General features: G+C 41.9%; 1 protein-coding gene across 5 annotated transcripts in view; it reads left to right on the forward strand.

The window, feature by feature from the left end:
• Positions 1-6780: 6780 nt before the first annotated feature.
• RTL4 (retrotransposon Gag like 4) overlaps positions 6781-19533 on the forward strand; it is a 504413-nt gene continuing 491660 nt past the window's right edge. For 3 of the 5 annotated variants that reach the window (XR_007409499.1, XR_004813097.2, XM_035712116.2), the window contains exon 1: positions 6794-6935. The gene's annotated coding sequence lies outside the window, so the exon portion shown is untranslated. Of the gene's footprint in view, positions 6936-15371; positions 15500-19533 lie in introns of all 5 variants that reach the window. The other 2 variants (XR_007409500.1, XR_007409501.1) reach the window with 2 other exon arrangements.

Raw genomic sequence — 19533 nt, forward strand, 5'->3', positions numbered from 1 at the left:
CTAGGTGCCCTATACCATGACATCCAGTGACTAGTTTTCTAGCAAACTAAAATTATTGACAAAATCATATTAATTATAATAATATCTTCCATGTATTGATTATTAATGATATGCCAGCACCTGATAATGTCTCATGGAATCTTCATAACAACTCAGTGTCAGCAGGTGCTATTATTAATCCCTTTATACTTATGAAGAATTTGAGGCCAGAAGACAAAGTACCTTGTACAAGTTTACACAGCTAGTTATTCTGTAGACAGAATCAGGATTTGAACTCAGGTCTGTGTGTATCCCCAATTCCAGGTCCTCCTGGTAAGCAAAACAATCCTATGGTCTGGCTCCTTATAAATAAACTCTCTTGCCCACATTTAAGGCCTTTACACTGGATAATGGAGAAAGGCACCCAGGGAAAGTTTATATTTTAATTCTTTCAGTGATAAGCCACTTGAATTGTCCCTGCATGCCCTGTTGATAATTGCTTATTTTCAAATGACTTCAGATGTTTTTTGGGATAAGCTCTAGTTCAATGCCTCTCAAACGTTAGTATGCAAACAAATCACTGAACATCTTTTTTTTTTTTTTTTAAAGATTTTAGGATCCCTGGGTGGCGCAGCGGTTTGGCGCCTGCCTTTGGCCCGGGGCGCAATCCTGGAGACCTGGGATTGAATCCCACGTCAGGCTCCAGGTGCATGGAGCCTGCTTCTCCCTCTGCCTATGTCTCTGCCTCTCTCTCTCTCTCTGTGACTATCATAAATAAATAAAATTAAAAAAATAAAGATTTTATTTATTTATTCATGAGAGACACACAGAGAGAGGCAGAGACTAGGCAGAAGCAGGCTCCCTTAGGAAGCATCAAGTCAAGATGTGGGGGACTTGATCCCAGGACCCCAGGATCATGACCTGAGCCAAAGGCAGATGCTCAACCACTGAGCCACCCAGGCATCCCAAATCACTGGACATCTATCCAAAAAGTCAAGGGAAAACAAAAATCAGATTCCAATTCAGTAGGCCCAAGGAAGAGTTTAAGCTTCTGCACTTTTAAATAGCTCCCAGGGGATGGTGGTTTGGAGCCCACATACCTGGAGTAGCAAGACCCTAACCCACTCCATCCTAGCCTCTCTTTACTAACTTTGTGATATCCTCACTATAATATAGAAGTTCTTCATATCATCCTTCTGGGTTCTAAGAGACATGTTTGCATCAGCCTATTTTTTTTTAAAGGATGGAGTTTATTTTTATTTTTTTATTATAGTCACAGAGAGAGAGAGAGAGAGAGAGAGAGAGAGAGAGAGAGAGAGAGGCAGAGACATAGGCAGAGGGAGAAGCAGGCTCCATGCACCGGGAGCCCGATGTGGGATTTGATCCCGAGTCTCCAGGATCGCGCCCTGGGCCAAAGGCAGACGCCAAACCGCTGCGCCACCCGGGGATCCCTGCATCAGCCTATTTTCTCAGATCCTAAAAAAAAATCTAGGGTGGGATTAATTGAAACCAGGTATCAAAGCTAAAGAACGGAGACAGGAACTCCCCACCCCACCCAAAACCTTCCTTCTTCTCAGACTCTACTATAAAAACCATCTGCCTTGTCTTTTCTGCTGCTTTTGTTTTAATTTTTCAGGAAGTGTGTGTGTGTGTGTGTGTGTGTGTGTGTGTGTACACACACATGCATTTATGGGTGCTGGTTCTGAGAATGACTGTACAAGGCCAGAGCCATAGTTACTGGAATCCACCAGTTTCCATTCTCAAAACTAACAGAGTGCAGCAGAGTATCGGTTTTCTAGATACCTTGCTGTTGGTGGTGTGAGCCAGATAAGTGTGGGAAGCTAAATCTTTGTCATGTTTAATTCTTCCCTCCACCTGAATATACTAGCTGTGGGCATATGCCATGTTTTCTTAGCTGACAAGATAGATATGTGTGTGTGTGTGTGTGTGTGTGTGTGTGTGTGTGTGTGTGTGTACTGGGAGCAGGTGGAGGGTGAGAAGGCGAGTCACAAGGATATGGCAGTAAACATGGTAAATATAAACATGGCAAGAAAGTAGAGGGTTGTGATCTTGGCAAACTTGGTTTTAGTTTTCCCTTGACTCTTTGGAGAGATCTCCAGGGAGCTTTAGGGAATTTATTGAGTACTCGCAGGCAGTCTTGGGTTCTGGTTTTGATTCTGTCACTAGCTAGTTGTATGATTTTGGCAAGTCATTTTTACTCCCTGGCCCTCAGTTTTTTTGTAGGTGAAATGAAGGCATTGGGCCTTGCCCTCATCCCTGCTTGTTTCCCACCATCAGCTCGTTCTTGCAAAAAGCTAGACTAATTGCACTGGCTACCAGCATCTAACTGCTAACCCCACAATGGGTGGTGGAGAATCCAGCCTAGGAAACTTGCAAAATTCCCTGGACCCAGTGAACTGTGATTTTTTTTTGCTTTGTCCCACCAGCTTTTATTTCTTTTTGAAATCATCTGTTGTTGCTTGATTGAGCACAATACACACATTTGTGTATGAGACCACAGCTGAATCATTCACAACTCATTCTTTGCAATCAGGATGGGTCATTTGGTCTCACTGCTCAAAGGACTTGAGAGATCCATCAACAGAAGGAAAGCCATGGGAGTTTTAGAAAGAATGACATTATGAAATCTTAGCTACCAAGCTCTGGACTTAGTGGCCAGCCTCGGCTTCGCCCTGATCTAAAACAGATTACTGCAAATTTCTGCCTAGAATGAGGCATCATTTCTGCCTGTAGGATGCAAACTTTGTCATACTCCTCCCTGAGAATCTGGAAAATGACCTGGGCAGGTTACGTTGGTCACACCTTAAGGTTGCAGGGTGCTTTGGGGAGAAAGGTCCTGCCCCTTAGATTCACGACCAGCTAACAGAAGGCTTCTGAGCAGCTTAGTGTACTTGCTAAAAACAAGCATCTTTGGCAGGAATAAAGCAGGCAGAGATGTTTTGGTACCTCTTCTTCAGTGATGGAGCCACGGCAAAAGACAAATTAGAATATTTGGAAGTAGGCTGGAAGGAAATAGCATGACACATTTGAAATATCCACTCGATAATTAAGCACCTGAATGGCTCATAGATTGAAATTTAATATGCAAAGGAATGAAAAGAGGTGGCAAAAGTGAAATTGTACTCCATTGCTCCCAATTCTCTGGTTCTAAGGAAGTCTATTGTTGTTTACTCAGTATTTACAAGGCAAATCATAAGCAATTTTAGTGTGCTTCACATAAGAATCAATTTTTTGGACTAATTCCATTCTCAGTTGAGCAAAAGAAATCAAACACCTGGATGGTTTTCTTTCCATGTGTTTCAAAACATCTCTGGGTTCTCTCCTGTCCCTCTTTTCTTCCTCCCTACCATATCTTTAATTTTCTGGCCCACCCTTCTCTAAGTGTGTATGGTTCTGTATGTCATTCTGTTTGTGAATTCTAGAAAGAGTGGAATCATAGGACTGTTGCTTGTATAGTTGGCAGAGATGAGAGATATTTGGTACAGGTTTCTATGTTGGATCATATACTGAAGCCAGAGGAACCTGGGGACTGCATTGGCTCTGTAACTCTGTACTACCCACCTCCTGTCCCCTGAGTAATTGTGGATCAAGACCCATTGTGGAACCAGATACATCACCAAGAACAGAGCAGTGACCTATACCTTTCTTAGGCTTCATCCCTGTGGATACTTTCAGTTCTTCCCCAATATGAAACTGCCAGTTTTTCCCCACCTGTCTGCAACCTGGTCTTTGCTATTTATGGGAAAGTATAATTTAACCTATCTAAGAAGATATTTGCTTAAGGTCACCTAAAAAAAGTAACAGAATGGGTACCTTTTCAGATCCTACTTGAGTAATCCTCATTCTGTTCTGTCTCTAGGCAGTAAGCACTAGAACAAATTGCCTGATACAACATAAACAGTTTCATTTAATGCAGAATCTGTTTCTCTCATTTGCTGAGTTGGAAGGAGGTAATTCATTGTATTCTGGTAACATGGTAATAAATAGAAAGTTTAACACAAGAGTCTGGGTGCTTTAGAAGCACAAATTTAAAATTCCCCTTTCTGCTACAGCAGCACAAAGCCCAGATTGTATGGAGTTGATCTGGGTCCTTGAAAAAATACACACACGATATTAATATATATAATACATATTATATATATAATACATATTAATATATAATGACTTTAAGAAAGCGTCACTCACATACACAGTATGCATATATACATATATATGCACTTATACTATATACATATATAGTAAACTCTATGAGTGCAACATCTCCAAGGGATCAGAACAGATTTCAAGTGGCATTCAGTTTTTCCCTCAACCTTGCAAACAGCAAGAGCAGCAGCTCTTGCCCCTGTGGGTTTCCTTTATTCCAGGTTGAATATTTACTTTGAAACCAACTGGCTACTGTGTGAATGTATTTTCATGCCTTTTGAGTTACAATAAGCAGATGTTAAAGAGTGAGTGAAAGGTACTATTTGACATCATTTATATCTCAGCTTTGTAAGAGTCTATCGGAAAGGAGACAGTATATAAATCATCTGTAAAACACCAAAAACCAAAAAAGAGAAAGAAAGAAAGAAAGAAAGAAAGAAAGAAAGAAAGAAAGAAAGAAAGAAAGAAAGATCCCAGCCTGAGACTGACAAAAGACAATTATGAATGCTGATATACAAACTTGTCATATTTGCTAAATACTATGAAGATAAATACATGGCAATAGATAAGTGGGTCTGGGTACTATGTCATGTAGTAATTATTTCTCATTTGAAGTGAGGGCTGCCTCACACAATCTCTAAAGGGAGCATTATTGATTCGTCTGTGTCTCTCCTACTCATATAATAAACTCGGGTAAAGTTCAGAGATTCTGTCTTCCATGCTGGTTTCTAGGCTTCAGGCTTTTCATGAGGGAGTGATAACCTTGTTAGCTGCTTGGCCATCACATCATAGCATACCTGACTGTAGTCAGAAGCCCAGGTTGGCAATGGAAAAGAAGCTCTCCCCCTAGTCACATTTTTAGAGACCGTGGAGAAACACCAGGATCTGCAAATACAGCTCAGTATCCGTGTGTGTGTGTGTGTGGGGGGTGATGGTGGTAGGATAATGTCCAAGTCAGTATATGTATTTGGAGGGAGGGGGGTGTCTACTCTAGAGCAGAGATCTGACTGATGTACCCCCATTTGCATTTCCTAGGTCCTTTAAGGAAGCCAGGAAAATGAATCTGGTCATTTCTTAAGTTAAAAAGAAACAAAACATAAAGAAGGGTAAATGGATTCTCATGAGTTCACCCCAGCTCTTTGCATCTTAAAGTGGCTTTTGGCAAAAGAGCTAGTGTCCTTATTCCCATGCCCCTCTAGCTTCCAGGTGGATTTTGAGGAAGCCTAGGAGCAGCTTCCCCAGGGAGCCTGATACCTAACCAGGGATGGAGCAGATCACTGTCGGGGCTAGGGCAAAGCACTGGTGTAGAACATCCAGAAAGAAACGCTTCTTTTGGTTCTTGCCAAGAGCCACCTTGTCCTAACACCCCTAGAGCTTTTCGCCCATTGTATCTGTCTCCCTGTGTCCAAAAACAATCTGTTGCTGGCTTTGCTCTGCTCCCCACTACCCCAGTCCACAGCCTGCCAACCAGCGCCTCCCAGCCCTCAGCATCCCAGCACCCTCATTTAACCCGCACCTCGCCACCTCTTAAGGCAGCGCTCTAGTAGCGAAGCACAGGGCACAGGGCCGCCTGTCGACTTACCCTGGGGGGGCCAAGTGGTTTGTGAGGGTCTGCGTCGTCTGGTGTCCGGGAGCCCGGGCGCGCGATGCGGCCGCCTCGCCGCCTCGCCAGACTGGGTCTCCGGAGGCTTGCTAACAGCAGCTGCCTGGGACAGCTCCGGGCCTGGAGGCTGCCCGCGGTGGGCAGCGGAGCACAGGGAGAGGGGCGGGGTTTGGTGAGAGGCGCGTGGGCTGGCTCCTACCTTGGTTTCGCCCTCCGCTCCTCAGTTATCCCCAAACTTCCTGTGGCTGGCCGGCCCTCTTCACCTTTTGCCTCCGTCAGCGCCCCGAAACTCTTCGCTCCACCTGCCCCCTGCCTTATTCTCTCTCGCTTCTCGGGGCTGTCTGACCCGACCTGGGCCGCTTTAAATGCACGCACTCCCTTCCCGCAGCCAGCCACACAATAAGAGGCAGGGAAGAAACTGACACCGGGAAACTGACAAGGGTGGCCGACACGGGAGTGTGACCGGAGAGAGAGAAAGAGAGAAGAGACAGGGAGATAGAGACAGGGAGAGAGAGCCACACAGAGAGAACCGCATTTATACTCTTCCATGCACAAACGCACACTCAAGCTCCCCAGCTGTCAGGTAGCGGCTGGTGGGAGACCGGGCCACCCCTCCAAATCTTTCTAGACTAGAGGTTTCCGTCCCCTTCTGCTGCCGCTTCTGAAAATGCTATACAACGAAGGGGAGAGAAAAGCAAACAGGGGTGGGGAGGGCAAAATCGAGGAGGTACGCTCCCTTTCTCCTCCCCACCCCTAGCTCCAAAAATGTCCAACCCTGAGCTCTTCCTTTTCCCTTCTATCTGCTCCTGGCTTCCCTCTGCTCCCGTTCTTTCTCCCTCCCTTTGGATGTCTGCGAACCCGGCGCGGTTGAGGTGTGTGTGTGTGTGTGTGTGTGTGTGTGTGTGTGTGTTAGGGAGAAAGCCGTGGATGGTAGAGGAAAGCACCTCTCACCTCCCCCAGCCCGGGCCGAAGCCACACACACCCCCAGCTCTCGGCAGGGGCGGGCGGGGCGGGGCGGGGGGGGGGGAAGCGGAGAAGGGGGAGGGAAAGAGGGAGGACGGGGCAGCCTGCAGGGGCAGCAGCTACTGCCTTCTCTGCATCTCGGTGGCCGGGGCTGGAAGGAAGCTGAAGCCGCAACCCCAAGTCAGCCCCCGCTGCCCCGTCCCACCGCCTCATCTCTCCCCCCTCGGTACGGAATTTTCTGTTTCATTCGTTTGCTCTCCCCGGGCCTCCCCCTCCCTTGGGTGGTGGCAGAGACTGGGGGGCTGAGCGCCGGTGCGGGTAGAGGGGACCGGAGCGCCTTGGGGCGGTTGGCTTGCAGAGTCTCTTTTGCCCTTTGGCTTGAGTACCCCCTGCTTTGAGTACCCCCAGGCCAGGCTCGGTGCTGGCGGTGGTGGGGCTGTGCTGGCAGCCACCGGTCATCCCGGGGTAAGGGGAGTTGAGCCAATGAGAGCGGGCTAGTGGCCGGTGGACAGCTGAACAGCCAGACAGCTGGACAGCGGGACCCTGAGTTGCCAGGGGCTGACCTGGGGTCATCTGGGCTGGTTTTAATCCCTGACCGGTTTAGTGTAACCCGGCGCAGGCAGCCTGGGAACTGGCCGGATTCTCCCATTTGTGTTCTTTTCACCCGTAGGGTTGGTCTCCCAAGACCAGCCTAGATTGGAGGATGGTGGGGAGTGGGGACGGATAGTGGTATTGAGGATGAGGGAGTAAGTTGCTTCGTGGTGGCAGTGGTGTCTATGGCGGGGGGGGGGGGGGGGGGGGGGGAGGGGAGGGCGGGAAAGCAGTGTCACTCGACACTTGCGCAACTCATTGATCTTTGCGCCTTTGTGTCATGTGAGCGCCCCCCCCCCAAACTCTTGCGCCCAGAGCGCAGACCCTCTTGAACCTTCCTGGGATCAATTAAATGGATCCACCCCCACTGCAAGCCTGAGAGTACTACCTGAAACCTGCAGACACTTAGGTCCACTAGCTGGCCCAACCTCACAGCCCCAAAGCTTGGCTTTGTCGTTTATCTCCCTCACCACATCTCACCAGAAAGGGGAATACAAGGCTCTGGTTTTCTGAACGCTGGGCTGATAACTGAAGCCCTTTCCCTTACCCATTTTCAGAGATATCCGGGTCTCAGAGAATGCTGCCTTGTTCTTCCAGCTGTCACCTAAACACACACACTACGAACCTGAGTGGAGCTCTAGAAGGAGCCAGAACTTTCTGCCCTGTCTAAATGGCCAAGTGTTCCATTGTCTTGTCATTGAAGCTGGCATAGTTATGTTTAGTGGGAGCCCTAGCAACTCTCCTAGGCTACTCTGGGAAAATCCCTTAGGGCACCAAGCAAGGCAAGTTTTTCTGTTGTCCTCAGTACCCTTCACCCTGAGGTGGCCCACTATTCTGGAGAGTATTAAGCTTTCTGTGGGAACAAGGCATCTGAGAAAAGTATTGCCTTGGAGGATGAAGAGTTTGTGTTTGTGTGTGTGAGGGGGGAGAGGGGTGAGGATGGAGCCTCCCCCTCCATACTGTTGAAACACTTGAGGAAGTGTATCTAAACACTGGGCAATGATATAGATGGGAAATAAATCACTTGATTCTGGAACCTCTTTGCCTTTCTCCAATTCAAAGGCCAACAACCTCAAGTGTACAGCCTCCCAAACAAAAGAGGTCAATGTTGTCATCAAGCTGGTTCCTCTTTTGGCGTGAGGGGTGAATAGGATATGTGGCTCTGGACAAGACCTTGGGGCATCTCCCTTTCTCTGACCAAAGTGCGGTCTAGATGAGGCTTCCAGGCAAGCCTAGGATGCAACCAGGAGCAGTGCCCAGGAAGAGAAGAACCCTATTCTTGGGAGCCATCTCCTGCAAAGGCCTTATATACAGTGCAATTGCCTTTAACATATGGGGATTATGGGTGTTGTTGAATTTTGATGCTTTCCCATTGGTTTGTGGATAAGATCCCAAATTTTCTTACCTTACCCTGCTAACCTCTTCAGGAGATCAAGGATATACAAAATAAAATCCCTCCCAAAGTTAAAAGCACCATGCAAATATCAGGCACTACTATAGGAATTCTAGGACAAACCTACTGGAGGATCTCCTAATGCAGTGAAGAAACTGACTTGGACAGGAGCCTACACTTGCCTTGGTTGCTTGTCAGCCTTGAGGCTGGAGGGCCCATCTTCTCTGTGGATATGGAAATATTCCAGTTTTCTACTTGGTGGCTGAGAGTGTATGTCTGTTTGAACTCTCCTAGGGCAGTTAGCAACCAAAGGCTACAACTACAGAAGGGGTTCAAAGTCAGAAGTGATAGTGACTATTAGTAATTGAAGCCAGATCTACCTGGCTTCTCCGTGAGGTTAATTCACATGGCCTGGCTTATTTACACACCATCCAGATATGACTTCATAATGCAATTGAGACTTAAACATTCAGAGACACTCTCTTTCCTCTTCTAGCCGTGACTATAGTGGTAAGTGGGACATGTAGACCACAGTTTGGTGTAATATCACAGGCAAAGTGAGATTGATGTGAGAGACCCAGAGATTAAAAGCATTTTCTTTCCCCTGTTAAGCAAGGTTTCTCAATCTGGTCAGTACTGACCTTAAGGGCCATATGGTTCCTTATGGTGAGGGGCTATGCTGGCATTGTAGGATGTTTAGCAGCATCTCTAGCCTCTGTCCACTAGATGCCAGTAACACCCCCCACCTTGTGACAGCCCAAAATGCCTCCAGACCTTGTCACATGTCCCCTAGGGGGCAGAATTGGCCTCCCCATTGAGAACCACTGCCATTTAAAGTAGTGTCATATTTCAAAGACCTTAATTTTCCCCACACAGCATGTCCCGATCTTGTATGGAACAGAATCTCAGAAAGTATGAATATTTTGTGAGGAAACAGCATAAAAAGGAGTTCTTACAAATCGAGAAATTTTGACAAATGATTAAATTCATTGTTATAATCATTGCCACCTCCCCATCGCTATGGAACTTTTGTTGAGCACTCACTGTAAGTAGGGTGTCGATTATAGCAATGATCTGGAAAGGCACAATTCCAGCCTTCAATATACTAAGGAACTATTGACCTTTATGTCCTAAGGGAAAGGGTTACGGATTTTCATGGATCACCAGTTTCTGGATTGAATCTAACCTGGCTTTCTCCCCCTTTTATTTCTCTTTTGTTCTCAGTGACTTATTCTTTAAGGTTCTGCCTTAGGGAGATTGCTCTTTGTCTTGCTAATCACCATAGCTCTATGTGGAATTTTTTTGTGACTTCTCTCTAAGTGACACATACGCCACCATAACAATGTATCCAGCATTGAAATGACCACAGCATCACAAAAGCTTTAACAAATTGAACAGTTTGAAGGGCAGGTTTTTATTTACAAAGGAAAGTGCTTCTAGTCACCTTTGCATTAGAGAAATACTCGACAGTGGCAAAGACAAAGGAAAGGAATGCAATGCAAGAAGAAAAGGTGATTCTTAAAATTCTGTGGAGTGTTGATTGTGGGTTTTAACTCAGCCATCTCGCTTCCCCAGGGAGTCAAACAATGCTAATATGAGTTGCAGGATCCTGTTCAGGATATCAGCAAAGGAAAACGCAGGAGTTAGTGGAGAATATGTGTTCAAAATCGGCTGAGTGAGCCCCTGCCTTAGAAAATGAGTTTCCCATGAGCTAGACCTACATCACTGTCACTTGCTTTGAATAAGTAAGTCCTAGGCCAATACCGTGCATATATAGACAGCAACATGTCCCTCATGAAAACCTACACAGGGACTACCAATCAGCACATTTAAACTTTGTGTTTTCATGAGTTAAGATTCTCTGGCCAAGGCTAATAATTTATTTGAGTAAAAGCTTTGTCTGAATTGGAACCATGAATGGCTGTAAGTAATTGAAAACATGTTTCACATTTCAGAAGTGTGTTCAAATTCTCATATCACAACAGGATTCCTGTAATCAAGGCATAAGTCCTTAAATAGTGATTAATCTTAATAAAAGAAGTATAAACGCAACCATACTTCATGGATTAGCTAAGGACTTTGCTGTGCCTACCATTAATGGAAATGCAGATGCAGCTAGCCCTGGGCAAATTTATAAAATGGAATTACAGCATCACAGAACATTTAGAGAACATTGGGCCTTGCCTAAGTCTCCATGATAGTGACAGAGACAAGACCCCAAATAAAACCTTGCTGCTTTGTAGCTGACTCTCTGTGTGGCCTTAGGAAGGGCAGGTTTAGTCTCTATTCTGCCTGCCCCCATCCCCTTGGCTTATTTAAAATCTGCCCTCATGGAATGATATGATCTACCCTAATCAAAATACCAGCATATTCTCTCTCTCACAAATAGCTGTCTAAAGCCTTTCTTTTTTTCCCCAATTGTCCAAAAATAAAGCCTCTATCTACTTTTAGTAAGGAAAGTGAAAGCATGAGGGTACAGGTATTCCTTTTACATAAAGACTTTCTGAGGCCCCTGAAAATCACCCCAGTTGCAGGTCAGGCTTTGTAAATCTCTGGAGGCCAGGGTAGGACTGAGAAAGGTGGCTTCTCCCGCCTTTTCAAGAATAGGCAATTTTTTTTCCTGGAGGGTGTGCTACAAAAATGAAAATTTTAATTCGAGTATTTTTCTCTGGAGCATTGGTGGGTATGAAGGAGTATCTGGTGAGCTATGCTTTATTCTTTTTTTTTTTTATGCTTTATTCTTTATCAATGACACAGATCATTATGGACAGAGTAATGAGGGGCTAGCTATGGAAGGCTCTTGGAGAGTGGGTTATATTAGAGAATGTAAGCTTTGGAGTCAACAGACTTTGGTTTTAATTCCAGCTCCATGTTTTCTTAGTTGTAAAAAAAAAAAGAAAAAAGTTATTATTTTGATAAGTTTGGTGTTTTCTCATGAACATTTTTTGCTTTTAGTTCTTATGTTTAGGTCTTTGATTCATCTTGAGTTGATTTTTGCTCATGATGTGAGATAGGGATCCACTTTCATTTTTTTTTTTTTTTTTTTTTTTGCATCTGGCTATCTGGTCCCAGCATCACTTGCTGAAAAAACTATTCATTCCCCTGTAGATGGTCTTGACACCTTATCCAAAATCATTTTGCCCATAGATGATATATGGGTTTATTTCTGGACCTGCAATTCTTTTTTTTAAAGATTTATTTCTTTATTTGAGAGAGAAAGAGAGCAAACGCACATGTGCAGAAGTGGGGGAGGGTTAGAGGAAGAAGGAGAGAAAGGAGAATCCTCAGGCAGACTCCTCCCTGAACACAGAACCTGACTTGAGGCTCCATCCCAGGACTCTGAGATCATGACGTGAGCTGAAATCAAGAGTTGGCTGCTTAACCGACTGAGCCACCCAGCTGCTCCTGGACCCTTGATTCTACCCCAATTGGTCTAATTTGTCTATCCGTGTTCCAGTACCACACTCTTTTGATTGCTGTAGCTTCGTATTGAGTTTTAAAATAAGGAAATGTGATTCTTCTAACATTGTTCTTTTGTCTCAAGATTGATCTGCATAGCCAGGGTCTCCCAACTCCATATAAATTTGAGGATCAGCCTTTTCATTTCACCAAAAAAGGCCATTAAGATTTTAGTTGTGTTTACACTGAATCTGTAGATCACTTTGAAGAGGATTTCCATCTTTTTTTAAAAAAGACATTTAAAACAATTTATTTCTTCATGAGAGACACACACAGAGAGAGAGAGGCAGAGACATAGGCAGAGGGAGAAGCAGACTCCCCATGGGGAGCCCAACGTGGGACTCGATCCTGGGACCCTGGGATCACACCCTGAGCTAAAGGCAGATGCTCATCCACTGAGTCACCTAGGCATCCCAAGAGTATTTCCATCTTAACAATATTGTCTTCCAAACTATGACACACGGTGTCTTCCCACTTATTTAGGTTTTCTTTAATTTCTTTCAGGAATGTTGTATAGTTTTATAGTTTTCAGTATGCAAGCCTATACATTTTTGGTTAAGTTTATTCCTAAGTATTTTTGATGATATTGAAAAATTAAATTGTTTCCCTAATTTTCTTTATGGATTGTTTATTCCTAATGTATAGATACAAGTGATTTATGCATGTTCATCTTGTATAAGCTGAGACTTTGTCTAGTTTGTCCATTAGCTATAATAGTTGTTTTGTTTATTCTTCAGGATGTTTTCTCTAGAGATAGTTTTACTTCTTCCATCCCAATTTGGTTGCCTTTTATTTCTTTTTCTTGCCTAGTTTCCTTGGCTAAAACTTTTGGTCCAATGTAGAATGGAAGTGAAAAAAAATGAACATTTTTCACTTATTTCTGATTTTAGAGGGAAAGCTTTCAATTTTTTTGATAATTGAGTATAAACTTATCTGTAGGTATTTTGTAAATGCCCTTTATCAGGTAGACAAAATTGCGTTCTATTCCTAATTTTTTAGTGTTTTTATCATGAAAAGATGTTGAGTTTTGTCACATGCTCCTTTTTTCATTAAAAAGTGGAGATGATCATGTAGTTTTTCCTTCATTCTATTAATGTGGTATATTACATTGATTTTCTTGGACCAACCTTACATTCTTGGGCTAACTCCTACTTAGTTATGGTATATAATCCTTTTTTTATGCTGCTAGATTCAGTTTATAGTATATTATTGAGGACGTTTTGCTCTGTATTCATAAAGGATATTGGTCTGTAGCTTTGTCTTCTTGTAATGTCTTGGTCTGGCTTTGGTATCAGAATAATGCTGGCCTCATAGCATGATTTAGTAAGTATTCTCTCCTATCTTTTGGAAGAGTTTAACGATGAATAGTTTTAATTATTCTTTGAATATTGATAGAATTCACCAGTGAAGCCATTTGGTACTGAGCTTTTCTTTGGAACATTTTTGATTATAGGATGTTTTTTGATAACTGATTCAATAATTTTGCTTTTTAAAGATTTGTTCACAATTTATATTTATTCTTCTGTTTTGATAGTTTTAATTTCTAGAAATGTTTCCATTTTATTTTCAGTTCTCTAATTGCTTTGTATACAACTTTTTACTTTTTTCTTTTCTTATTCATTCTTTGTATACAACTACCCATTTTATTTTTGTAAGATTGATAGTAAAATGTCCCTTCTTTAATTTCTTATTTTGGTAATTTGAGTCTTCCCTTTATTCTTAATCAATCTATAATATTGTTAATTTTTGATGTTTTTAAAGAAATAATCTTTACTTTGTTGATTTCCTCTATTTTTTTTCTATTCTCTGGTTTATCTCTTCTCTAATTTTTATTATTTCCTTCCTTCTGCTAACTTTGGTTTTAATTTGTTCCTTTTATTTTAGTTGCTTAAAGTGTAAAGTTACATTGTTGATTAGAGTTCTTTTTTTAACATAGGTGTTTGCAATATAAATGTCCCTTGGAGCACTGCCTTCATTATATCACATAAGATTTGATGTGTTGGGAGCACCTGGGTGGCTCAGTCAGTTAAGTGTCTGCCTTCAGTTCAGGTCATGATCCCAGGGTCCTGGGATTGAGCCCTGCATCAGGCTCCCTGCTCAGTGGAGAGCCTGCTTGTCCCTCTCTCTCTCTGCCTTTCACCACTGTTCATGCTCTCTCTCCCTTTCTCTCTCCCTTTGCCCTCTCTCAAACAAACTCTTTTAAAAAAAGGATTTGGTGTGTTGTATTTTCATTTTTATTCTTACATTTTCTCTTGTGATTTCTTCTTTGATACTTTTGTTGTTTGAGAGTTTGCTGTTTAAATTCTATGTTTGTGAGATTTCCTGTTTTCCTTGTGTTATTGATTTCTATTTCTAGCTTCATTCTATTGTGGTTGGTAAATATACTTTATGTGATTTCAATATTTTAAAATTTACTGAGATCTATTTTGTAGGTTAAAAATTTATTGGGTAGAGTATTCTGCTTATATCTTTTGTATCTAGTTGGTTTATAGTATTATTCAATCTTCTATTTCCTTTTCATTTTTTTGTCCCATTGTTCTATCCATTATTGAAAGTGGAGTATTTAAGTCTCCAACTATTATTTTAAAACTATTTCTCCCTTAAATCTTGAATCATGCATTTTGGGTTTCTGTTGTTTGGTGTATATATGTTTATATCGTTAGATCTTCTTGATGAGTTGACCCTTTATCAGTATATAGTATTTTTCTTTGGCCCTTCTAATAATTTTTGACTTAAAGCCTATTTTGTCTGCTATTAGTATAGTCACCTCAGCTTTCTTTTGGTAGCCATTTGCATAGGATATCGTTTCATTCTTTCACTTTCCACCTATTTGTATTTTTGGCTCTAAAGTGAGTCTTTTAAAGACAGGATATACTTGGATTATATATATTTTTGGATTATATTTTTTTGTTAAATCCATTCTGCTAATTTCTGTCTTTTAATTAGAGACTTTAATCCATTCACATTTAAAGTAATTACTGATAAGGAAGAACTTACTATTGCCATGTTGCTATTCTTTTTCCATGTATCTCTTTTGTTTTCTAATTCCTCCATTTATAACTTATTTTGTGTTTGGTTTCCCCTTCTGCTTTGGGATTCTGTGTGGTAAAGGACCAGTATGGGAAAGCTAATGATCTATTCTTCATACATTTATGCAATAAGTATGAAATAGAAAACCTTCACTTCCCTCCATACTTACTTCCTCATCTTCTCTCATAGGCATTGCAAATCAGCTTCTCTGGTCTTTACCTATTACAGCCATACCTATCCACTTAAATATTCAACCATCGGTTTAAACTCAGTTGTTCTGAAATGGACTACTTTCTCCAGAAAACCTATTTTATTTGGTAAGTAAAATATAATCAGGAATTTTATTATTTCAGTCCTCCAGACATAAGTTTATCTTGGATTCTTCCCTCTCCCTTAGGCCTCCACATTCATAAAGTCATTAATATCTATTGGCAATTCCTTCTTGTCACTTGGATTTGAGGGAAAATTTCCAGACAAAGATAGTAGTATGTGAGGATTCCTGGGAAAAAAACATGATATGTTCTAGGAAGTGAAAGAAAGTAAAAGCAGCTGTTATATAGAGTCCAAGAAAAAAAGTGGCTGGAATAGTCATGGGCTGGATTATGCAATTATGTAACATCATGTGAGGATTTGCCATGCTAGAGACTTTAAAGTTTATTCTAAGAAAAATGAAAAGTCCATGAAGAAGGAGAGTTACATGACCAGCGATCCATGTTAAAAGGATCTCTCTGCTTAAAAAGAATGGGTTAGAGAAGAACACTAGAGGCAGGAGGATTAGCTAAGAGGGTGCTGAAATAATATAGGAAAGAAGTAATGGTGGCCTAGAATAAGGCAGTCACAGGTTGTAGAGAAGAGGACAGAATAATGAGATAGTTAAGAAATATAATCAATAAGACTTAGTGATGAATTGACTGTGGTGAATAAGGAAGAGGAATGTGACAAAGACAATTTCCAAGTTTCTGGCTTGAGCAAGTAGGTGAATAGTGATACCATTTTACTGAAATGGGGAAACTGACAGCTATGCATATTTGAGAGGAAGAATATGGGTTCAGGTAGGATAGGAAGAGATTATGATGCCTGTGAGACATCCAAGGAGAGATATTAGGTAATATAAAGAGTTGGTCTGGAGTTCCAAAGAGATAATCAAGGTTGGTGACAAGATTCGGAAGTTGTCAGCATATGGATAGTATCTAAAGTCATGTGATTCAATATACCTAGGGAGAGAGTATAAATAGAAGAGGGCAGAGGGCTAAACTGTGTAGTCCTCCAACGTTTACAGATTATGCAGTGAAGTAAAGGCCACAAAAGAGACTGATCATACTAGAGATATAGGAGAAAAATCAGAATAGTTTGATATTCCAACAACAGTTGAGGATGGTGGCCAAGGGACAAATATTTCAAGAGGGAATTCAAGAGAATTGGCAGAGAAAAGGAAATGAAAGGAGGGACTAGTCGGTGGGGCATATGGAGTCAAGTGAAGTTGGGTTTCTTTATTTTTAAGGTGGAAGAGCCTTTGAGATGTTTAAAACATGACAGAAGAAACCAATTAAACAGGAGGGAAGGAGAAAGGAGATAATATAGTGGAGTCCCCAAATGGTACAGAATTAGCCTTAGAGAGGAGAGGAACATCTTTTCTACTGTAACATAAATGAAGGAGAAAAGAACCAGTGTGCCTTAAGATAAGTTTGTAGTTTTCATAATACAAAGGTGGGGCAGTTTTCTTCTGCCTTTTTATATTTTCTGTGGATTACTAGGAAATGAGACCATTTACTGAGAAGGAGGGCTCAACGTTTAAGGGTTTGGAGGTTTAAGGAGAGTATAGAAAATAATTTTGAGAATGGGAGACCCAGTTAAATGAGTAAACTAGAACCACCACGCAGTATTGAGAGCAGTTTGGTGGTTCTTCTAACACTGCTCAGCAGACTGAGTGCAGATGCAGAAAAAGGAGATGGTTAACTTATCCAGGATTTTGCTAGGTGGGTGTGATAGTACAGTGGATCCAAAGAGCTGGAGGTGTGATGGATCATTGAATCCAAGCTCAATATAGAGAGAAGTGAGGCAAGTGGAGGCTATGGATAGGGTTAAAATAGAGGGCTCAATGAACAGGTGGCCCTAGTAAGGTTCGAGAACTTCATTGTCTTGAAAACAATAGAGTACACACAGCAGAAGAATAGAGAGATTTGTGGTAAGAGAATGAGGTCAGAAATTACTTTTAGAGAAGGATCAGGTTCTGGTCTGACAAAGTTGAGGGTGTGGCTCTGAAAGTAGATGGCTGAGGTACACTGAAGGAGGAGAAGATAATTGGAAATAGAACTGAAGGATCAGGGTGTCGGTAGGATCATCTATACAGCCATGGATGTCACTAAAGGTGATGGTAGGAGTTAGTGTTTAGATGAAGTTGAGAGCCTAAAATTGGGGTGCCTGGGTGGCTCAGTAAGTTAAGCATCTATCTTTGGGTCAGGTCATGATCTCAGGGTCCTGGGTTCAATCCTCACATTGGGCTCCCTGCTCAATAGAGTGCACACAGCAGAATAATAGAGAGATTTGGAGTGTGGAGCCTGCTTCTCCCTCTCCCTCTGCTATCATCCCCTCTTGTGCTGACTCTGTCTCAAATAAATAAATAAAATCCTTTAAAAAAGAGAGAGAACAAAATTTTCAGTGAATGGCAGAGGATGGGGGTGGTGGTGATAAAGTGACTGGGAAGTTGGTTTATAACAAGAATGTTAGAAGGCTATTTAGCTGAATGGTATGAGCTTTAAAGTAGCAGGGTTTATATGGAATCTGGAGCCAGACTGGCTGAGCTTAAATTCTGATCCTATCACAGAGAAGTGATGATTGTGAAGTTACTTAATCTCTGTGCCTCAGTTTTTTTATCTGTAAGGTGTGTATGATGATGTTACCGACCTCATAGGTTTGTTAAGAGATCAAATAAGGTAATTGCTGATGAATATTTAGAACATCATCTGGCCCATAGTTATATTCTTATGTAATATCCTTTATATAAGGTTGGGTACCCATCTCTGATTATTTTCAGATATAAGCTCTCAACCAACCATAGACATACCATTTGTTAGCTTGAGTTGTTTTATTCCTGTCACCTGCAACCCAAGCCTATGCTGAGTATATCAGCAGTGAGGTCCTCAGACTCAGCCAGGTCATCAGCAGAGAGGCCATGTTTTCTGAAGTTCACTTTGTTTAGCAAGAGTCTGATGGGGAATATATCAGATGTATCCTCAAAGTTGTTTTGGTAATGATGGTCATTAGACTTATAAGCAGAGTGACCTGAGAGGAGCTTCATCAGTGCCTTTGAAGCCACATTAAACAGTGTGGTGTAACCATTACAAATAAAATTTTCCTATTTGGTAACTACAAACCAACCAGCCATCCCCATAGTAGAAGAGCCTCACACTGCATAGAAAAACAGTATGCAGAATGGGGAGATAAGAGGGTAAAGCCATTCCCAGGAAGATCCTCTATTAGAGGCAGTTAATATCCTTATAAATCCATAGTAGTCTTAGAGGGTACAATTGGAGGATGTCATCATGATTTGACATTTTAATGTATGTACAGAGGAAGTATTTTTTCTCTAGTTCTGCCCATTCTACCCAGGTATGCCAATATTAGATGATTCTAATGGAATCACAAACTCAGGTGTGGAAGAGGCCTTAGAATCGAGGTATGCCTTAATGGTAAAGGTTATATAACAGACTCAGTGGGTTATGACTTCTTTAATAGTTAGAGGAGGGTAGGAACTCTAAATCCAAATAATACAGCCATCCTTTCCCCTAGTCTCATATACACTCATTCATTCATTTCAAATAATTATTAATTGGGATATATCAGTAAACAAAACAAAGATCCTTGGCCCTATGGAATTTCCAGGAGAGGAAAGAGAGAAGGGAATACGTAACAGTGTATTCAACCAAAAGAATCATGATTGTTTATTTTTAAAGCGTTAGTTACTTCATTTTCATCTACCAAGATGACACAGGAAAGAAAAAGTTTCTGCCAACAAAGTATGTTATCTGTTTTCTTCCATTTCCCCAATAAGTATCTGGTGCTGAAAATACACTTTTTATACCCCTCTAAATGTATTCTTTGGAAAAGGTCTGGTAAAATGACTATGAGTACTTCTGGCCCATCCTAGAGACATATTTTCACAGTAGCGAGTGTCTTAAGTCAGAGGTGGAAAGGTAGAATTTTAGGTATTAAGTCAGGGGTGGAATTGTAAAATTTTAGGCAGTAGTGAGCTGGGAAGGTGTAGGTGTTGTGAGGACCAGGAATCTTCTTCATTCTGGCCCTGGCTATGGGTTCCTTTTTTAAGTCAGACATTGTGCTAGATCCTAGATTT

Source organism: Canis lupus, chromosome X (assembly GCF_003254725.2).
Source record: "Canis lupus dingo isolate Sandy chromosome X, ASM325472v2, whole genome shotgun sequence".
Lineage (NCBI taxonomy): Eukaryota > Metazoa > Chordata > Mammalia > Carnivora > Canidae > Canis > Canis lupus.